Raw genomic sequence first — 19,895 nt, 5'->3', positions numbered from 1 at the left:
ATATTTTTAGTATACAAACGTCAATAACTCTTGATCGGCGAAAGATATTGACAAGTTTTGTGCATTAAAAATTTGCGCCTTTTTTAGATCTAAAAGTTATCTCAAGACTCCTTTGCTGAGAAATTCGAAATAAGATAAATAGAGCAAAAAACTGTTTTTTTAAGAGCCACCCTAACTCAATTCAAGAAAATAGCTCTATATCGGCCAATTTAAGAGATACAAAAAAGTTATTTCCAACAAAGTTGCTTAAAATTAGCTCAGCTATAACTTTGCCGAAGAATGTATACCTTAATTTATTCAAACAAAAAAGTTAGATTTTTGATTTGATTGATAATAAGAACCACCCTAGAATTCATTGCCATAAAAATGAGGGCCTAACTATAAGGAACAACTTTGTAGAAGAGACTTTTAGTCTAAAGTTTCAATTTCAGGCTCAAAACATATCATTACACCTAAATCTGCACTCTGTACCACTGTGCACTGATACCAGCGCTCATTTCTGAAAAAAAAACTTATAATTTATTCATTGCTTGCAAAAAGAATAGATGAATCAGGGCACATGTATCAGTATAAATCAAATTATAAAACTCTATAGTGTGAAAAAAAACCAACAAATTGAAAAATTTACTCGGAGTCGTATGTTTGCGAAAAGAATTATTTCGCGAAGTTCTCTTTGGCGCAATTCCGATTTGCAGAATCCTATTTTGCGGTATAAGGATAAAATTTCTGCAAGATAGGACATTACGCGAAATGGGATATTCTGCCAAATAATATTCCGCTTGATGAAATAGGTTACCCCGTAAATCGCTATTGAAATGCCACTGCCGTCAAACTACACTGGAGTCGCTTTTTACGCGGTTTTTTTTTACACGGTTTTTTTTACGCGGTTTTTTTTTACGCGGATTTCGGAATTTACGCGGATTCCGGAATTTACGCGGTTTTTTTTACGCGGATTTTGGTTTTTTTTTTACGCGGATTTCAGAATTGACGCGGTATATCGCTTTTTACGCGGTTTTTTCTTACACTTTTTTTTTACCCGGTTTTTTTTTACGCGGATTTCGGAATTTACGCGGTTTTTTTTACGCGGATTCCGGAATTTACGCGGTTTTTTTTACGCGGATTCCGGAATTTACGCGGTTTTTTTTTTACGCGGGACGTATCACCCGCGTAAAAAGCGACTCCAGTGTATAGGGCGCCTTGATAATGTTGAGCCGACTCTTTCAATTAGTAATGGATGAAATGGTTTTGCAGAACATACATGTATACCACATTTTTTTTTGACCATGTCAAACAGTGGAATTTAAATTGAAGTTTAATTTAAAGGGTCTACTTCAGTACATACCGTGCACTGGTAGTGGCAGTGTCCATGATGTCTTATTGGCTAAACATCGATTTCAGTGACAAGGATTCTTCGTTCACTGTGTTTCATAACTTTGACTATTCGGTCAGCGACAACTTCAACCCCAGTTCCTGTTATGTTAAGTACTATCCACACAATTAGTTTTTTTTTCTACCGAACTCGGCTGAGCAAATCTCGGCAGGCCATTACCACTTGTACCTGTACAACCTCTAGTGCTACATGTATTCCACAACCAAGTCACTGGTATCACATGTTGTTCAACATTGAATTTATGAAGTTCTTGTAAATGTAAGAAGATTAATTACAGATCATCGAAAAAAAAATTAATTAAAATTTGTTGCATAACATTTTTTTGAAACATTCACAAACCGGAAGCCACCATTTTGGATTCCAAAATTGCGTGAATCATCGATTTCCGGCCTCTACACGTCGTTCCCGTTCCGAAAATATCCATATCGTTGGCTATTTGACAGTTTTTCACAAAACCGGAAGCCGCCATCTTGGATTCCAAAATGGCATGAATCATCGATTTCCGGCCTCTGCATGTCGTCTCGGTTCCGAAAATATCCATATCGTTGGCTATTTGACAGTTTTTCACAAAACCGGAAGCCGCCATCTTGGATTTCAATATGGCATGAATCATCGATTACCGGCCTCTACACGTCTAGATTATACCATGCAAGAGTGGAAATGGCTGAATTCCAACACAAACCTGGTTCATTGTCTGGCTTTGTGGAAGCCAGCTGCTTTCAAGATGGTTAGGATTTACAAATGAGAGAAAATTCCGTAATGGTGTGATCAAAGCATTCGGAAGGTCTTTACCTCCAGAAGAACTTTATCATGAACGAATATGTTCTAGGTGATCATGACTTACAAGTACCGAATAAAATTCCATGCACACTGCTCAGTTTTTTTTGTTATGATGAATTTTGAAATAACACGGGTTTATCACACGGTTTTGTGAAACACATGGTCTTTTTTTACACGGTTTTTTGAAACAACGCGGTTTTTTTTTACACGGTTTTTTGAAACAACGCGGTTTTTTTTTACACGGTTTTTTGAAACAACGCGGTTTTTTTTTACACGGTTTTTTGAAACAACGCGGTTTTTTTTTACGCGGTTTTTTGAAACAACGCGGTTTTTTTTTACACGGTTTTTTTTTACGCGGTACGTATCCCCCGTGTAAAAAAAGACTTGAGTGTACTTACAATCTCCGACACTCAATGCAAATCGCAGGCACACTTACGCTAGTTACAAAAAAAAAAACACCCGTGCAAAGAAACGGATCAAATAAACATCACTCTCGCGAAAGCACACCCGTCGTCGTCGAACGGCAAAAAAAAAGGAATCGGTGGGCAATTTTGTGATACAGATTTCCACAATCAACCGGGAATGCACGAATTTCACCACACCTAACTACGAAACACGTTCAGAAGCACTTTTGGTACACTTTCGTTCGAAAACACTTAATTTTTTTCAAAAATAGTTGCGAGTGAACCAACATTATCACCGCGTAAATAAAATAAAATTAAAATTATCGCTCGCGATGCCACAAATTTCTGGACCGGGAGAAAAAATCAATCAACGCAGATAGCGTCAAATCTTCTGTTGCTTGCAAACATGATGAATCATGTTTTCTTTCTCAATTCTAAAACTTCTCGGAAAGCGAGAAAACCACCACTCACACATGTATAACCGTCCGGGAGGCAGAGTGCCAGCGCTAATCCGGCAAATGCAGCCGAAAACTATGAAAGATAATGCACGCACAAAACAGAGAAGAAACTTAAGACACAACCGTATCCAAAGGCGTTCGAAACTCGACTCCCAATATCATCATCACAGATTTTCTGGACAAAAACAAAAATGAAAAGATTTTTTTGAACAAAAACACAGATTTTCTTTTGGAAAAGGGATGCATAATTAATTATCGCACTATTAAATTAGATTGAGATGCCTGATAGTGACTCCCCTGCTCGTGCATTTGTAAAAGGTAAACTATTCATACACCGTATTTTTGTAATGCGTCATATCTACCTAACTAAATTAGAATATTTTCAGGGTGAATTTTAATGGGAAAAACGGATGTCTTAAGTGTACGCTTCACGGAGAATATTCCTACGTTTCACGCACCATGTTTCCATCGCTGCGTTACCCTCTCAGCATAGATGAAAAGTTTCGGCAAAAGAAATATGGTCAACATCACACTAACCAAATATCCCCTCTGTTAAGAATTCCTAAGCTAGACATGATTCAAGACTTTGTGGTTGCTGACTCTCTTCACCTGTTAGACCTTGGATTGATGTAGCGTCTCCTTACTGATTGGAAAGATGGTAACTTTGGATTCATGGTCAAGAGTATATAACCAGTAACATACATAATTTGGAGCACATCGTTAATGATGTCCGTAGGTTTGGGTCCTTCTATTCTATTTCAGCATATCTATTTGAGAATTATCTTTCTCAACTTAAAAGCACAGACAAACATACATAACTGATTGAATATTTCTCATTGTAAAACATCGTTGCCGCCATCTGTTGAGTACACTGCGGTGGGTAGTACGCTAAACAGATGGAGGTAGTATGTAAACGTCAAACACAAGGGAATTGACTATGCGCGCCACAGGTGGCAGTACTACCAACTAAGACACTTTTAAATCGACCGTTAAATGCTTGTTCGATGAACAACTTGCGAGCGTTATGTCTGTTTGTCTGTGTTAAAAGGTACGTCCGACAAGGAAACAACTGCTTGGAGCAAGTGAAACCACGAATGTAGTCCCAGCTATATCCAGACATGGTAAGAATGTCGAAGTTACAATTCATGATGGATTTATACTTAATAATTCATTTGAAAACTCATGGTTCTTGGCCAAACAGAATGAAATTGTAATGTTGGTTAATGCATCATACAATGACAAAAATGACATTTTGATCCAAATCTATACATTTATAAAATAAATATCTCTTTGCTGAAAAAACCAAAACTGTACTTTTCAACTGATATAGTTTGTAAGTATGTCGTAATTAGTTATAAAGACGGATATTTTGTTTTCGTACCATTGCTGCATACATTTAAGTAAACATCAACATGCATAGACGAGTGAATCATTCAAATAAAAATTATTGTAACCAGCATTCATTGATTATGCTAGAAAAAGTTGTACAGAGACTACAGACAGATCTTGACAGACCACTCCATTAAATCAATCGAAAGGATGTTAAAACCTTAGTAATTACAATCAAATTTACTCTTTGGTTAAACTCTTCTTCTTTCCTTTATTTAACGTCGGTCTCTGTTCCGCAATCTAGTGCCAATCACCGACGGACATCGATTGCCATCCATTGACGGCAATCGAATGTGCAGGAAGGCAGCTTCCACACCTGCGTAGGATATCGCACCCATTCAACAACACACATGGGCTGGGACCAACGGCTGGCTCAGAAAAATCCCACCGACCTCGGCTGGGATTGGACCCAGACCCATTGGGGTGTTAGAAACTGGGTAAACTCGAAAAGAAAGTAAAAAAATGAGTACACGTGTTTAAAAAAACATAAACATTTTTAACAACCGATGCTGCGTTCTAAAACGTCATGAAACCGAAAAGCTCTAAGGAAATCCAAGAAATTTCTCACTTTCCTGCTGTTCCCCTGAGTAGCCTTCACCTAGATCTTCACTTCCCTCACGTTCTGTTTCAGAGCTGCTGAAGGCTCCGATCGTTCTTCTCTGTTCTGGTGACCGTTGTTTTCATTAGCTAGAAAAAAGATTGTAGAAGTATAGGCTCTTATAAGTATTTTTTATAAACTAAAAATATAGTGTCATACCTGTGACTATGGTATGACCAGACACTCCCGGGTAACTAGCTTAGTAGCATGAGACCCCTGAACTGTGTCGCAGGGCCGGCATGTTACTGGGTATTCGGAGGGGCTACGCGGACAAAGTATGAAACACACAGGAATATTCACATTTTATAACACATTTATTTGCCCTATTCTGTGGCGTGTGGGTGTGGGTTTTCACATATATGTGGCGTGTATGCGAGAGTTTATAAACGGTACGGTACTCACTGTTGCAGCAGATTCTCCTTCGGCGTCGCGACGCTGGCGTTGGCCCACACGGCTGCTCCTGCACTACCGTGTGGCTGGAAACTTGCGGCGCGGGCTACAGACAGTGTTGTTGCCGCTTTGGGAGAATGGCGGATCTGGTGGCGTTCATCAGCCACATACGGCTCAGCAGGCGTTGCTGGCTCGTTTCGCTGGCAGGCGTCTTCCGTCGTTGACAAAATCGGCTGACCGTGGCATGGCCACCTTGGTCGAGCCGAGACGGGACCCTCCTTGGCAATTAAGGCCACCGGCCTGAGGGAATCGTCCCTGACGGACGATCGAGGATCATTTACTATTAGGCTCGGAAGCCATCTTGACTTCCGAGCCGAGCCGTGTAAAACCGTTTTGCTTACGGTACGAGGTGTACATGTTGTACAAAAGCACAAGAGGTCCTGAACGGAGGTAGGCTTTCCAGCCCAAACCCCACAAGGGGGGGGGGGGGGGTTGTATTATATATGCACTACACTTCACGATACCGGTCTACACGGACGCCGGATTACTTCTGCCAATTAGAATGTTATTTCTTTTAGAACATGGCCACTCGCATGCCTTTTGCTGATCATTCTCCATTTTTAGCTTAAGACTACGATTGTCCTCCCTTTAGTATCGTTCGAGTGTTTTTGCAGCGGTACTAACCCTCTCGCTGCTGTGTGTTGCCTTCTGTCGTTGATATTAAAATACGTGAATGTTCCAAACAACAACAACTCATACAAACGAAAATCCACGGATTGTAACCAACTCCCCGGCAAGGTGACAGATAATCTTAGTTTCACGTACCCACTTGCAAATAGTAGATGTCGCCACACAACGTAAACAAAGGGACAATGGTATTTCTCTATGGGAAGGCAACTTTTTGTTTCACCATGTGTGGATGTCAAGCAACAAGCAAGAATGCCATGTGAAAAGAGCGATTTATGATTTTCGTGGTGAAATGAAATAAATCCAAACAAATTGGAACCGATTGATGGAAGTTTTACTTATATAATCAAATAGAAATAAAAACACATTGGTTGATTCTATTATATTTTGCTCTTGAATATTATCAGTCTTGAGAATAATGTTTCTGAGCATACTTGTGCGGTGAAGACTTGCAATAAAAAGCCGTATTATTAAAAACAGTTTACTTCCCCATCTTTCTATTGAGGGGTGAAAAAAAAAAATACAAAATTGATTCTTATTCGCGGTGAGTAGCAGGTTTGCTGTGTGAACACTAACATTTCGTATATTCATTCAAACATGAAGAAATAAATAAAATAAATTAAAATAAGCGTCTCTCAACAAAAGATATTCATAATGAGCTTCTAAAACGAATAAATTTCAGTGATTGTCTTTTGTTACACCCGTCCGTTTAATTAACATTGTTCCCCACCAACTTGAAGTTTCAAGAAACAGATGAGGCTATCTGTTTTTATGTTCAGTATTTTATTTACTTTATTTACATATCTGCATTCGCCCTATTCAGATAACACTTCTGAAATTTGTGAGTTTGACAGAACCACCAGCACCAAATTTTCGGAGTACACTGGAAATGTACTGGACTTGTTAAGTTGCCCCCGGGTTGATTGTAACCAACTGGTTACATACCTTGAACTTTGCTAGCCACTTTCTTTCCTCTACGATGGACTGTTGGCTGTCGCAAACCTTTTGTCTTGCAACGACTTTTTGAATTGCGAGTAATTTGCTTGAAGAAATGCTCCATCAAGCTTCTAGAAAATGTAATATTAACACTATACACTATCTCGAAGAATGTGTTCAGAATGGTGGAACAGGATTTCATGGCAAATTTGGGTGCTGGACCTCGACTTCCTCCACTCCACGAGCAATGGAGCATAAGGTCACGATCAAAAAAAAAATATCGATCAATGAATAGCACACATTCAGTCCGTTGCAATTATCAGGGGTGTAGCCTCGGGTGTAGCCCACGATCTTCTTCATATGAAGAGCCTAAAATAATAGCATGGCAATATTAGATTCAGTAAACAAATAACTCATATCATTATTAAGAGTACTTACCAATCTTCTCGCAAAGTTTTCATCTTAAGTGCTTGAATTCCCAGGATGGAGGATACAGGAGAAAATGTAAAGTCGTCTTCTACGTGCTGGCTTATAGTTTGCATCCGCAGCGCTGCAGCTAACTTCACGTCCATGTCACCTTTCAATCCTGCCAACATTGAACCGACCTTTGAGGTTACTACTGTCTCGATCACCTTTTCACATGCACTATCGATTATCTTCGAAATGTATTCAACAATCTTGTTTCCATCAATAGCAGGCTAAAAAATAAATAAAAAATCATTTACTAATAATTTGTTCATAATTAATGCTTCGCTCATAAACCGTCAACAACAAAGAGCTCTAAAAATTACTATTTCATACAAATTTACATAACTCAAGAACAACATGTGAAAAGGGCCTTAAAGCTTTTTGTAAACAAACATTCTTATGCCCTTTTCTCGCCACCCATATGACACCAACGCAAACCATTAACATCGCCGGATAGGGGAAGGTTTCTCCTTCCCGATGATGTTGTTAGTTTGCGTGGGTGACCCTCGGTTGGTGAGAAGAGGGCCTACAAAGGTTTGTTTACAAAAAGCTTGTATGGCCTTTTCACATGTGGCTCTTGTAACTGTTCTTTTAGAGCAAGAAAATATTCGTTAAAGCTTACGTCCTGAATAATTACGTAGTCTCTTGCTGATGAATCTACGCCATCAGTAATCGGAGCAATATCCTGAAGAGATTTTGGAGGTGATTGAATAGTAAAATTCAAGTTGTCGACAGAAGAGGGATTGCCAACCGTTTGATATAACAATTGCGGAAGCTGCTGTGCATCATGAATCGCATGATTTTGCGATGTTGGCACCACCAAGCTTAGATCCGGATGACAAAAGACCATTTCTTGGGATTGTACTACGTCAACTATAATTTGATTTGTCAGTACGTCTGGTGCAGGTTGTCGAGGAGACCGATTGATAGCATTACGAGACCCACCATTTCCAAAAATGAAATTGTAGAGTAAGTCACATGAAATAAATAAAATTCTAACAAATATTTACCTTCAACCAAATAATTGAAATCAAAGCGATTTTTCGACAGCTTCAACTGATTAGTTTTCTTCTGTTTAGTTCTGGGTGCTGCATCGGAGGCTTCTGTTGATTGGCCTGAAAGGTCGGCTGCTTCTAGTTCCGCTTCAGCAAACGTCGGTTTATAACGCCTTTTCACAGTGCATGGAATCTTGCTGCATGAACTGTGTGGTTGACTAGTGGCTTTCTTCCGGAGAACATTTGCGTGTTTGCCCGGCCATATAAGGAACCCGTAAGTCACCCACTGATGTGGAACAACGGTTAAGACAGGTTTTCCGGCTTTCTTTGTTTGAACGGCTACAAAGTAGTCACCTAGAATAACTAATTACAGTGGGTCTTTTGTTTATTTTAAAAGTATTTACCTTCGTTTTGGTTCATTTTTTTTTTGGCCAGCAGTTCTCTACACCACACAAAACATTCCGATTTTTCACGCGCTTTTAGGCGAACACATCTTGCGCAAACCTGTCTCTGAAGTGATGCTGAAAAGTGAAAATTCTAGATAGAGCTGGAATTAGGGCGTAACAGCTTTTGTAAATAATGATTTCTTTTGATGATTTGTAGAAAGTTAAGGCTTGCCAACGTAAATCAACAACACCATCATTCCTAGTTGAGCACTCAGTCGGTTAACAACGTCCCGGTCTCAGTCGCGCGGCATCTAGTTTTTTCGGTGTTTTTTTTCCGCCCGAGCGGTTTTTTCACCCCCCATTGGGTGCCCCAAGTGACCAGTGTGCAACAGAGGAAGTGGAATTCCATGGGCCGAGCCCCTTGGAGTTGCCATCCATCTTTAACTCATCCCGGTAATCCATAACCGGAGGTAACGGCGAGCCCATCATTTCATCGTATCATCATCGTGCCGACCCACCAACACCAACCATCACCACCAGCAGCAGCAAACGGACGATCTAGCTGCACCGGCTGATAGGTTGTTTACAACCGGCATAAGTATTAGACAATACATTTTGCAAGTCCATTGCCTCCCTATTGTAGTTTAATTTTGCCTCGTGGCGCGTGACTCTGTCTCTCACCCCTGGTAGGGGAGTATGGGTCATAGTGAGACAACTTTTTGCAAGTAGATATAAGTTTTTTTTTTTTTTTTTTTTTTCGATTTTTTTTTCTTTTTGATTTGTTCGTACGTCGGGCAAAAAATTTAATTACTAGTAATTAAAATTAATTAATTAGTGAAGGTTTTAAATTTTTTTTCCTTCTTAAGTGGTTGCGCACCGCTTTTGCGCAACACTTATGGCATCTTCCGATGCCTACGTTACGCGAACCAGATACTATGAACCGTCTTCGAAAGGACCATGGGTTGTCTTTTTTCGGCCCAAAAATAAACCTTTGAAAACTCTCGACATTACGAGAGATTTGCTGCGTAAGTATCCGGGAATCTCGGTACACAAAGAAAGATTCAACAAACTGCGTGTAGAAGCACCGACTTATGATGTGGCAAATAAAATTGCTGAACACGAGCTTTTTAGTGTTGAGTATAACATCTACATCCCTTCTCGAGATGTGGAGATAGAAGGCGTGGTCTCCGACGCGAGTCTGACTGTCGAGGACTTGAAACATGCCTCGGGAACTTTTAAAAACTCGACATTCGCTACCGCGCTAGTGAAGATACTGGATGTAAGGCAACTGCATTCAGCATCTTTGCTAGACGGTAAAAAAGTTTATAAACATTCAGACTCGTTCCGGGTGACTTTCGCAGGTTCAGTTCTCCCAAACTTTGTTAAAATTGATGGTGCTTTTTTTCCGGTGCGGCTGTTTGTACAGAGGGTATATAATTGTACCAACTGCAAAAGGCTGGGACACTCGGCCAGCCATTGCGGCAACAAAACTCGTTGTGGCAAATGTGGTGAAAACCACAAAGAGGATTCTTGCCACAAAGAATCAGTAAAATGCGCTTACTGTGGCGAGAATCCTCACCCCTTGCAGGAGTGCCCCATGTACAAGCAGCACTCCGATAAAGTGCAGCGTTCAATCTCTGGACGCTCCAAGCAGACTTATGCTCAAATGGTGAAGGCTGCATCAGCCGTCCAAGATGCAAACCAATTTTCGATTTTATCCTCTGAAGAATCGGACTCTGACTCATCCGATGAAGGTGATTCTACGGTGGTACACGCACCTTCAAAAATGGACGGATCCTCAAAAAGAAAATGCCCCTCCCCGAAAGTGCGCCGTAAGAAAACTAAAATCACCTCCAGAAGATTGCCAAATTCCCAGGGTAATGGGGATGAAAAAACAAAACCGAAGGCTCCTGCTGATCCAATCCCTGGATGCAGCAAGAATTTTCCGCCATTGCCCAACAAAGATAAAAGAAATAAAAAAGCTGCTCCTCAAACTTCTCAAAAGAAATCCAAGTCCGAACGAGGTTTGCTAGCTTTTTCGGACATTGTGGAATTCATATTAAACATGTTCAACATACAAGACCCTCTAAGAAGCTTAGTTTCTGCCTTGCTTCCAACGTTAGAATCATATCTTAAGCAATTGACTGTTTCATGGCCCCTCCTTGCATCAATCATATCTTTCGATGGATAATTCGTCGAACGAGGTTGAAGATATGATCACTGTGCTACAGTGGAACTGCCGTAGTCTAGTGCCTAAACTAGACTCGTTCAAATTTTTACTTCACAATTCTGATTGTGATATATTTGCTCTCTGTGAAACATGGCTTTCTTCCGATAAAGAACTCAACTTCCACGATTTTAACATTATTCGCCTGGATAGAGACGATTCTTATGGAGGAGTACTTTTAGGGATCAAAAAGTGCTACCCTTTCTACAAAATTTCCCTTCCTGCTCTATCAGGCGTCGAAATCGTCGCTTGCCAAATAAATGTGAAGAACAAAGATCTTTGCATAGCTTCAGTATACGTTCCACCAAGAACCTCCATTAGCCGTAGTCAACTCTGGAATCTAGTTTCGATTCTTCCATCCCCAGTATTAATTCTGGGTGATATGAACTCCCATGGTACTGGGTGGGGCGATCTATATGACGACAATAGAGCGGCTATTTTTTACGATTTATGTGACGATTTCAATTTGACTATTTTGAACACTGGTGAAGCGACACGTATAGCAAATCCTCCGGCTCGAGAAAGCCGACTCGACCTATCTTTGTGTTCAAGATCGCTATCATTGGATTGTCAGTGGAAGGTTATCAATGATCCCCATGGTAGCGATCATTTGCCAATCATCATTTCAATTAAGTGTGGCCCTCACTCTGCAGAACCATCTCGGGTTCCATTTGATCTTACAAGGAACATCGACTGGCAGAAATATGCAACGGCGGTGACAATCGGTGTCGAATCAATAGATGCGCTTCCACCATTGGAAGAATATCGATTCCTAGCCGATTTGATTTACAAAAGCTCACTGGAAGCACAAAAAAGAAAAGTTCCAAGTGCACCCTTTAAAAGGAGACCAGCCACACCTGGTTGGGACGAAGAATGCACAAAATTGTATGTAGAAAAATCTGATGCTTTCAAAGCTTTTCGTAGACACAAAACCTCCACTTACTTCGAGGAATATTCAAAGCTTGAGACAAAGCTGAAACAATTAATCAAAGCAAAAAAACGCGGTTATTGGCGCAATTTCGTCGAGGGACTCTCACAAGAAACCTCAATGAACACCTTGTGGAGGGTGGCTCGCAACATGCGTAACCGCTCATCTTTCAATGAGAGTGAAGAATACTCCAACCGATGGATATTCGATTTCGCTAAAAAGGTCTGTCCGGACTCAGTTCCAGCACAAAATATTCTTCGAGAAGCGTCTCCTAGCGGCGGCTCTCTGGATAGACCATTCTCAATGCTGGATTTCTCTATGGCTCTTCTTTCATCGAACAACTCCTCACCGGGAAGCGATATGATTAAATTCAATCTTCTGAAAAATCTCCCAGATATCGCTAAAAGACGCTTGCTAGATTTATTCAATTCCTTGCTAGAAAACAACATTGTACCGCCTGAATGGAGACAGGTCAAAGTAATAGCCATTAAAAAACCTGGCAAATCAGCGTCTGACCATAACTCATACCGTCCGATTGCTATGCTTTCGTGCATTAGGAAATTGTTGGAGAAAATGATCCTTCGGAGACTCGATCACTGGGTCGAATCAAATAACTTGCTATCAAATACACAGTTTGGGTTCCGCAAGAGCAAAGGAACAAACGATTGTCTAGCGCTGCTTTCCACAGATATTCAACTGGCCTTTGCACACAAGGAGCAATTGGCTTCAGTATTCTTGGACATTAAGGGGGCTTTTGATTCAGTTTCCATTGAAATTCTGTCAGACAATCTGCACAGATGTGGACTTCCTGGAATTTTAAATAATTTCTTGTACAATTTGTTGTCAGAAAAGCAAATGAACTTTTCCCTTGGACAACTGACAACTTCCAGAATTAGCTACATGGGTCTGCCCCAAGGCTCATGTCTCAGCCCTCTTCTTTATAACTTTTATGTCAAAGATATCGACAACTGTTTGGCAGAACAATGCACGCTAAGACAACTTGCAGATGACGGTGTGGTTTCCGTAAGAGGTCCACATGCCGTGGACTTGCAAGGACCATTGCAAAATTCCTTAGATAACTTGTCTTCTTGGGCTATGAATCTAGGGATCGAATTCTCGCCGCAGAAAACTGAACTGGTAGTGTTTACTCGAAAGCGGTACCCAGCCCAAATGCAGCTTAATCTTTTGGGCAGAAACATTACCCAATCATTGTCTTTCAAGTACCTTGGGGTCTGGTTTGATTCAAAGTGCACTTGGAATACCCATATTACGTATTTGAAGCAAAAATGTCAGCAGAGGATCAACTTTCTCCGTTCAATTTGCGGCACATGGTGGGGTGCTCATCCGGGAGACCTCATAACGCTTTATAAAACAACTATTCTCTCTGTTCTAGAGTACGGCTCTTTCTGCTTTCTCTCGGCAAGAAAAAGTCACCTAATAAAATTGGAACGTATTCAATATCGTTGTGTGCGTATTGCCCTTGGCTGTATGCACTCAACGCATAACATGAGTCTCGAGGTTCTGGCAGGAGTAACACCCCTCCAGAACCGTTTCTGGGAGCTCTCTCTCAGAATACTAATCAAATGCGGAGTGACGAACACACTTATAATTGCAAATTTTGAAGAAATTCTTGGGCTGAACACACAATCTCGATTTATGAGAATCTACCACCACTACATATCGTCGGATATGTGTCTTCCTTGTTATACTCCAGACCGTGTTCACTTCACCAATCGCAGTTCCTCAATTGAATATGATCTGACCATGAAACAAGCAACTCATGGGATTCCCGATCAACTTCGACCTATTATTATTCCGCGTATTTTTACTGAAAAGTACCAACAAGTCAATTGCATGAAAAGATATTTTACAGACGGGTCCCGTCTCAATGGATCCACTGGCTTCGGTGTCTTCAATGAAAACTCTAGCGTCTTCCGCAAACTTCAGGAACCTTGTTCCGTTTTTGTTGCTGAGCTGGCAGCAATCAACTTCGCATTGGGGATGATTTCCAATATGCCCACAGACCATTACTTCATCTTCACGGATAGTCTCAGTTCGATTGAGGCTATTCGGTCGATGAAACAAGGTAGGCACTCATCTTATTTCCTTTCAAAGGTAAGGGAGCAGATGAGTGTACTGGTCGAAAGATCATATATGATTACCTTTGTATGGGTCCCCTCACATTGCTCAATCCCAGGCAATGAGAAGGCGGACTCTCTCGCAAAGGTGGGCGCGCAGGAAGGCGAATTATATGACAGGCAAATTTCACACGATGAATTTTACCATTTAGTGCGTCAGAGTACCCTTTCGAGTTGGCAAACCGATTGGGACACTGGAAATCTTGGACGGTGGTTACATTCAATTATTCCTAATGTTTCTTCGAGAGCGTGGTTTAAAGGCTTGGGCTTAAGTCGTGACTTCATTCGGGTGATGAGTAGACTTATGTCCAACCACTACTCGCTAGATGCTCATCTCAATAGAATAAACCTCGTGGACAGCAACATCTGTCAGTGTGGAAACGGTTACGATGACATCGAACACGCAGTTTGGCAATGTACGGATAATGACGCCGCCAGAGAGCGACTTTTGAATACCCTCGAGGCCCAAGGAAGACAACCCTATGTTCCTATCAGAGACTTGTTGGCAACTCGCGATGTCTGCTATATGCAGTCCGTTTATGTGTTTCTTCAAATGTCTAGTATAAGAATTTAATTCCTTTGTCTTTTGTCTCTCTTTATTAGTTTTTGTTTGTCTTGTCCCCCCGTCTCGATGAGTCTCATCGTCGCCCACTGGTCACCATAGCCGGTCGAACTCCAGACGAAGCTAGAACAGCACTACTATTCATACTGGCGACAACGCTCTGATGAGACAACGAAACCCTACCCCAAGCTCCTCCCCTGATCCTATCCTTCAACAACGTACCCCTCTAACCTCGAGTAAGCCGCGAGTAATCGGCCCAACTCCTACTAGACATAGAATTAAGTGAATTTTGCTACAAACAGTGAACAATGAATTATCGGCTCCGTAAAGCTAACGCGATTGAGCCTTCCAAATAAACGAAATGGATAAAAAAAAACAACACCATCGGGTAGGAGAAGACTTCCCCTACCCGACGATTATGTTGGTTTGCGTGGACGTGTCTTGAGTTCCTAGAAATCATCGATAGAAGTTATTGTTTACAAAGGCTGTTACGCCCTAATTCCAGATCTATCTAGAAATGTCAAATTAGAAAACAGTGCAGTGCAACCAGATAGTACTGAAAAAAATTGTTAAAATTTTTATTCATCTTCTGTTCAACATGCCCTTGAATGATGTCGTTGGTGCTCGTAGTAAAATCCAATAAATATCAGTACAGTTTTTGTTGGGCTTGATAATACATGAAGCATTTTGAACATTGTTTACAAACACTTTCCTTAGAGTCGGTGTATAATGAGTCACGCCAAGAGAAAAACAGTTGAACTCGCATCACGGTTTTCGAACGATTCTCATTCTTTTCACTTGGCAACAGAGGACTTCTACAACAACTTCAAATGACTTCTAGCGAGAGAAAAAATATTGCGGCTGTAGTAAATCATTCTATCAGTGATTTTGTCAAATTATCTTAACAAAAAATTGTAGAAATTCACATTACTAATCAATACCGAGCGTATCCCATTACAATTTAACGCTCACTGCGTGTTTATGCTCATTTCTTTGATAATATTTTATATTTTATTGCAATACCTTTCGTGGACCTTTCATAGCATCGTAATGTTTATTTACTTTGCACGATAGGTAGCCGGTTTGACAGTTCAATAGGTAGACTTGGCTTCACTCTTGGCGTGACTCATTATACACCGACTCTAACTTTCCTAAGTAAACGCCACGCGATTTTTTTCCGAAGCGCCATCTACCAGCAAAATTTTGAAGCTTGCGAGCTTTTGTTGAGCTCGAGGTAAAACTGTTGCAAACATTTTGGCGCATGGCTATCGCCTGGATTCTACCGTTGTATTGCACTTTCGCCGTCAAGCTTACCTGCTCTGTTGTTGCATACTACTCTAGGCGCATTACTTTAAACTGTGTAGTAGGGCTGCTTTGGCAATCGCATCAAATCCTGAGAATTACTTCAATCCTGAAAATGACTTCTACTTGCCACTCCTGTGCTAGTGATGTCATTGACGATTCCATTTCATGCAGCGGCTTCTGCAAGGTGGAATTTAACCTCAAATGCGTCAATATCACTTCAGCTGTTAACGATGAGATGTACCAAATTAATGGATGACATACGTTTCCGTAATCCCATTCGAGGCGCTTATGAGGCTGGGCAAGAACATGTCCTTGACGATCATAATGAGATCGTTCAAAGAATTAAGTCGGAAATCATGAATGAACTCAAAAGTGAACTTCGTCTGAACTTCACCGCTTTGATCAATTCCAGTGCACTTACACCAAAATCATCAACTCGTAATACGAATACCGCTGGGTCTTTGCGAAGCTGACGATTGTTCCGTAAACCTGAAGCTGCTGAACGCCGTCAACAGGATTTGATGTTTGGAACTGCAAGCTCAATATCTCCATCTATCGGCACTTTTGCTGTACCACCTCCAAGGCAGAAGTTTTGGCTCTACCTTTCGCGTATTTCTCGTGACGTCACAGTGGAGCAAGTACGTGAACTGGCGATGCAGAGGTTAGGAATAAATGACGTTGAGACATTCAGACTAGTCGCCAATGGTAAGAATGTCAGCAGTCTGTCATTCATTTTGTTCAAACTCGGTATGAGTCCTGAGCTGAAAGCAAAGGCTCTTTCGACTGCAACGTGGCCAAAGGGAATACTATTCCGTGATTCAAGAACAACAGGAATGTTACAAATTTTTGGAATGCCAAATGCCAATTTATCCCCCAGCATGGAGTCACCCAATTACCCGGATCACCAAGACAACGCCATGACATAATAAGTGACAAATCCCATCGCTGCACAGAGCTCGTCAACCAACCTGTTCCTGAATGGCCGGTGTCGTCATTGCCATCTTCTTTGACACATGTTTCACTTGTCTCTACCGAACTTCATCCAAACTCTTTGCCAGTCCAGCAAATTTCATTTGGCTTTTCTTATCAGCCACAGTTAGGCAGCTGTACACTGGGACGCACCGAAGTTGGCCTCATGGAAGCCCTTGTACTTCCGACCGCAGTCGAGCCATTCCAGCCAGCACTCAGCAGTCGTCCCGGCCCTGCGTGTGGGAGTAGTGCAGGGGTCTTGCAACTCAACGTCAAAGGCAAGTACGATAATTTAATGTACTCGATGATTCCTGATTCGTTCATCGCTTGCAGCCAATTTCCGACAGCCCTACCTCATCAGCCATCACAATTCAACCGGACACTGGGACGCACCGAAGTTGGCCTCATGGAAGCCCTTGTACCTCCCACCATAGTCGAGCCATTCCAGCCAGCGTTCAGCAGTCGTCCCGGCCCTGCGTGTGGGAGTAGTGCAGGGGTCTTCCAACTCGACAGCATAGGCAAGTCAACTTCTGTTATCGATTCAACGACTCCTGATCCGCTCATTGCTTCCAGCCAATATTCGCCTGTACCATCAAGGCATCCTTCGCAAGTTGCTCAGACTCTAGGACGTATTGAAACTATACCTGCTCCTTCAGACTTGCTGCTGTATTATCAGAACGTCGGTGGTATCAACTGTGATGTCGACGATTTTCGCGTAGCTACCTCGGATCTTTGCTACGACATCATTATTCTCACGGAGACATGGTTGGATTCACGCACGCTCTCTCGTCAGGTGTTCGGCGACGATTATGAAGTTTTCCGTTGCGATAGGAATGCTGCTAATAGTCGGAAAGTTAAAGGTGGAGGTGTTTTAGTGGCTATAAATTCTAGGTTTAGAGCGAGGTTACTAGAAAATAATGCTTGGACATGCTTAGAGCAGGTGTGGACGTCGATTAATTTGGGCGATCGTACCTTGTTTCTCTGTGCGGTTTACTTTCTTCCCGACCGTATACGGGAGCGTGACCTCATCGAAACCTATTGCCAATCGGTTTTATCTGTTCTGGATACCGCCAAAGCAACCGATGAAGTTATTGTGTTTGGTGACTTCAATCTCCCGGGGATTTCATGAAAAAAAACTCGCAACGGCTTCCTCTATCCTGACATGGATCACTCTGTCATCCATTCCTACGCTTCGCTCCTTCTGGACAATTACAGCTCTGCCACTCTTTCTCAAATCAACCATGTTATTAACCAGAACAACCGCAGTTTGGATCTTTGTTTTGTAAGCGCCCAGGACATGGCTCCTTTCTTATGCGAGGCGCCCACTCCTCTGGTGAGACTGGATCGTCACCACCCGCCGCTACTGGTGACGTTAAGTACTAAGCTGATGCATGATTTTAATATTTCACCTGCCACCGTTTCCTACGATTTTCGCAACGCCGACCATGGTAGTATCGCCTAGAGTCGGTGTATAATGAGTCACGCCAAGAGTGAAGCCAAGTCTACCTATTGAACTGTCAAATCGGCTACCTATCGTGCAAAGTAAATAAACATTACGATGCTATGAAAGGTCTACGAAAGGTATTGCAGTGAAATATAAAATAAAATTGAAGAAATCATCATAAACACGCAGCGAGCATTAAATGGTCATGGGATACGTTTGGTTTTGATCAGTAATGAGAATTTCTACTATTTTTTGATAAGATAATTTGACAAAATCACTGATATTATGATTCACTACAGCCGTTATTTTTGGTTCTCGCTAGAAGTCATTTAAAGTTTATGTAGAAGTCCTCTGTTGCCAAGTGAAAAGAAAGGGAATCCTTCGGAAACCGTGATGCGAGTTCAACTGTTTTTCTCTTGGCGTGACTCATTATACACCGACTCTAGTATCGCCGAGTTACTCTCCAATTTAGATTGGGACGACTTATTGGATGCCGTTGACATTGAATCCGCCGCTCAAACTATTTCCAATGTCTTGGCATATATCATTGACAGACACGTTCCGAAAAACATTCATCATCATACGACCCATCCACCATGGCATACGAGCGAATTTCGTCGACTGAAATCCAGAAAGAGAGCCGCTCTTAGGAAGTTCACCAAGCACCGCACACTATCCTTTCAACGTGACTATGTCAGGATCAATCACGCATACAAACGAGTTGCGAAACGGTGCTTTCTTCAGTATCGACGTGGATTGCAGAGAAAGCTTAAGTCACGTCCCAAGCAGTTTTGGAAGTTTGTCAACGAACAACGCCATGAAGCTGGTCTGCCGTCGTCTATGACACATAATGGTAACGTGGCCTCATCTACGCAAGATATCTGTCAGCTGTTCTCTGAAAAAATTGCTAGTGTCTTCACGGACGAGAAACTGAGTGACGACCATGCCCGACTGGCTGCCAGTTACGTACCACTCTCTGGTCAAACCGTGAGCAGAATTGACATCAATCCCAAGATGTTTTTGAGGGCTTCCTCAAAACTCAAGTCGTCGTACAATCCGGGTCCTGACGGAATTCCATCGGCGTTCCTCAAAACGCACTTGAACCAACCGGTGAACACTCGTGTTTATTTCAGTTACCGTGTGGACGTAATTTGTGATGAGCCCCGGCCCCTTTCAAATTGTATCATTATTTATATACGGTCCATATATTTGAAATGACGTTTCACATTCATCTAGTGATGGCCGATTTTCATTCGAATTATCGATTAATCGATTAACGAACCGAAAAGTAAAATATTTGCAATCGGTTATATCATGCCGATATAAGCATTAACTTCTCCAGAGGATCATCACCGATCGTTTCAAACATGTGTTGCACTCTCATTGGTGGAAAAATGGTAGCACAGCGAACAAAAAGAAATCGATTAGTTTGTTAATCGAG

The 19,895-nt window shown here is 41.6% G+C and overlaps 1 pseudogene; it reads right to left on the bottom strand.

The window, feature by feature from the left end:
- Positions 1-5,019: 5,019 nt before the first annotated feature.
- Positions 5,020-17,042, bottom strand: LOC135702568 (uncharacterized; annotated as a pseudogene).
- Positions 17,043-19,895: the final 2,853 nt, after the last annotated feature.

This window comes from Ochlerotatus camptorhynchus, unplaced genomic scaffold, assembly GCF_037179485.1.
Source record: "Ochlerotatus camptorhynchus isolate MF236.1 unplaced genomic scaffold, CSIRO-AGI_Acam_v1.1 ptg000193l, whole genome shotgun sequence".
Taxonomy (NCBI): Eukaryota; Metazoa; Arthropoda; class Insecta; order Diptera; family Culicidae; genus Ochlerotatus; species Ochlerotatus camptorhynchus.
This window is presented reverse-complemented; position numbering and strand designations above follow the sequence as displayed.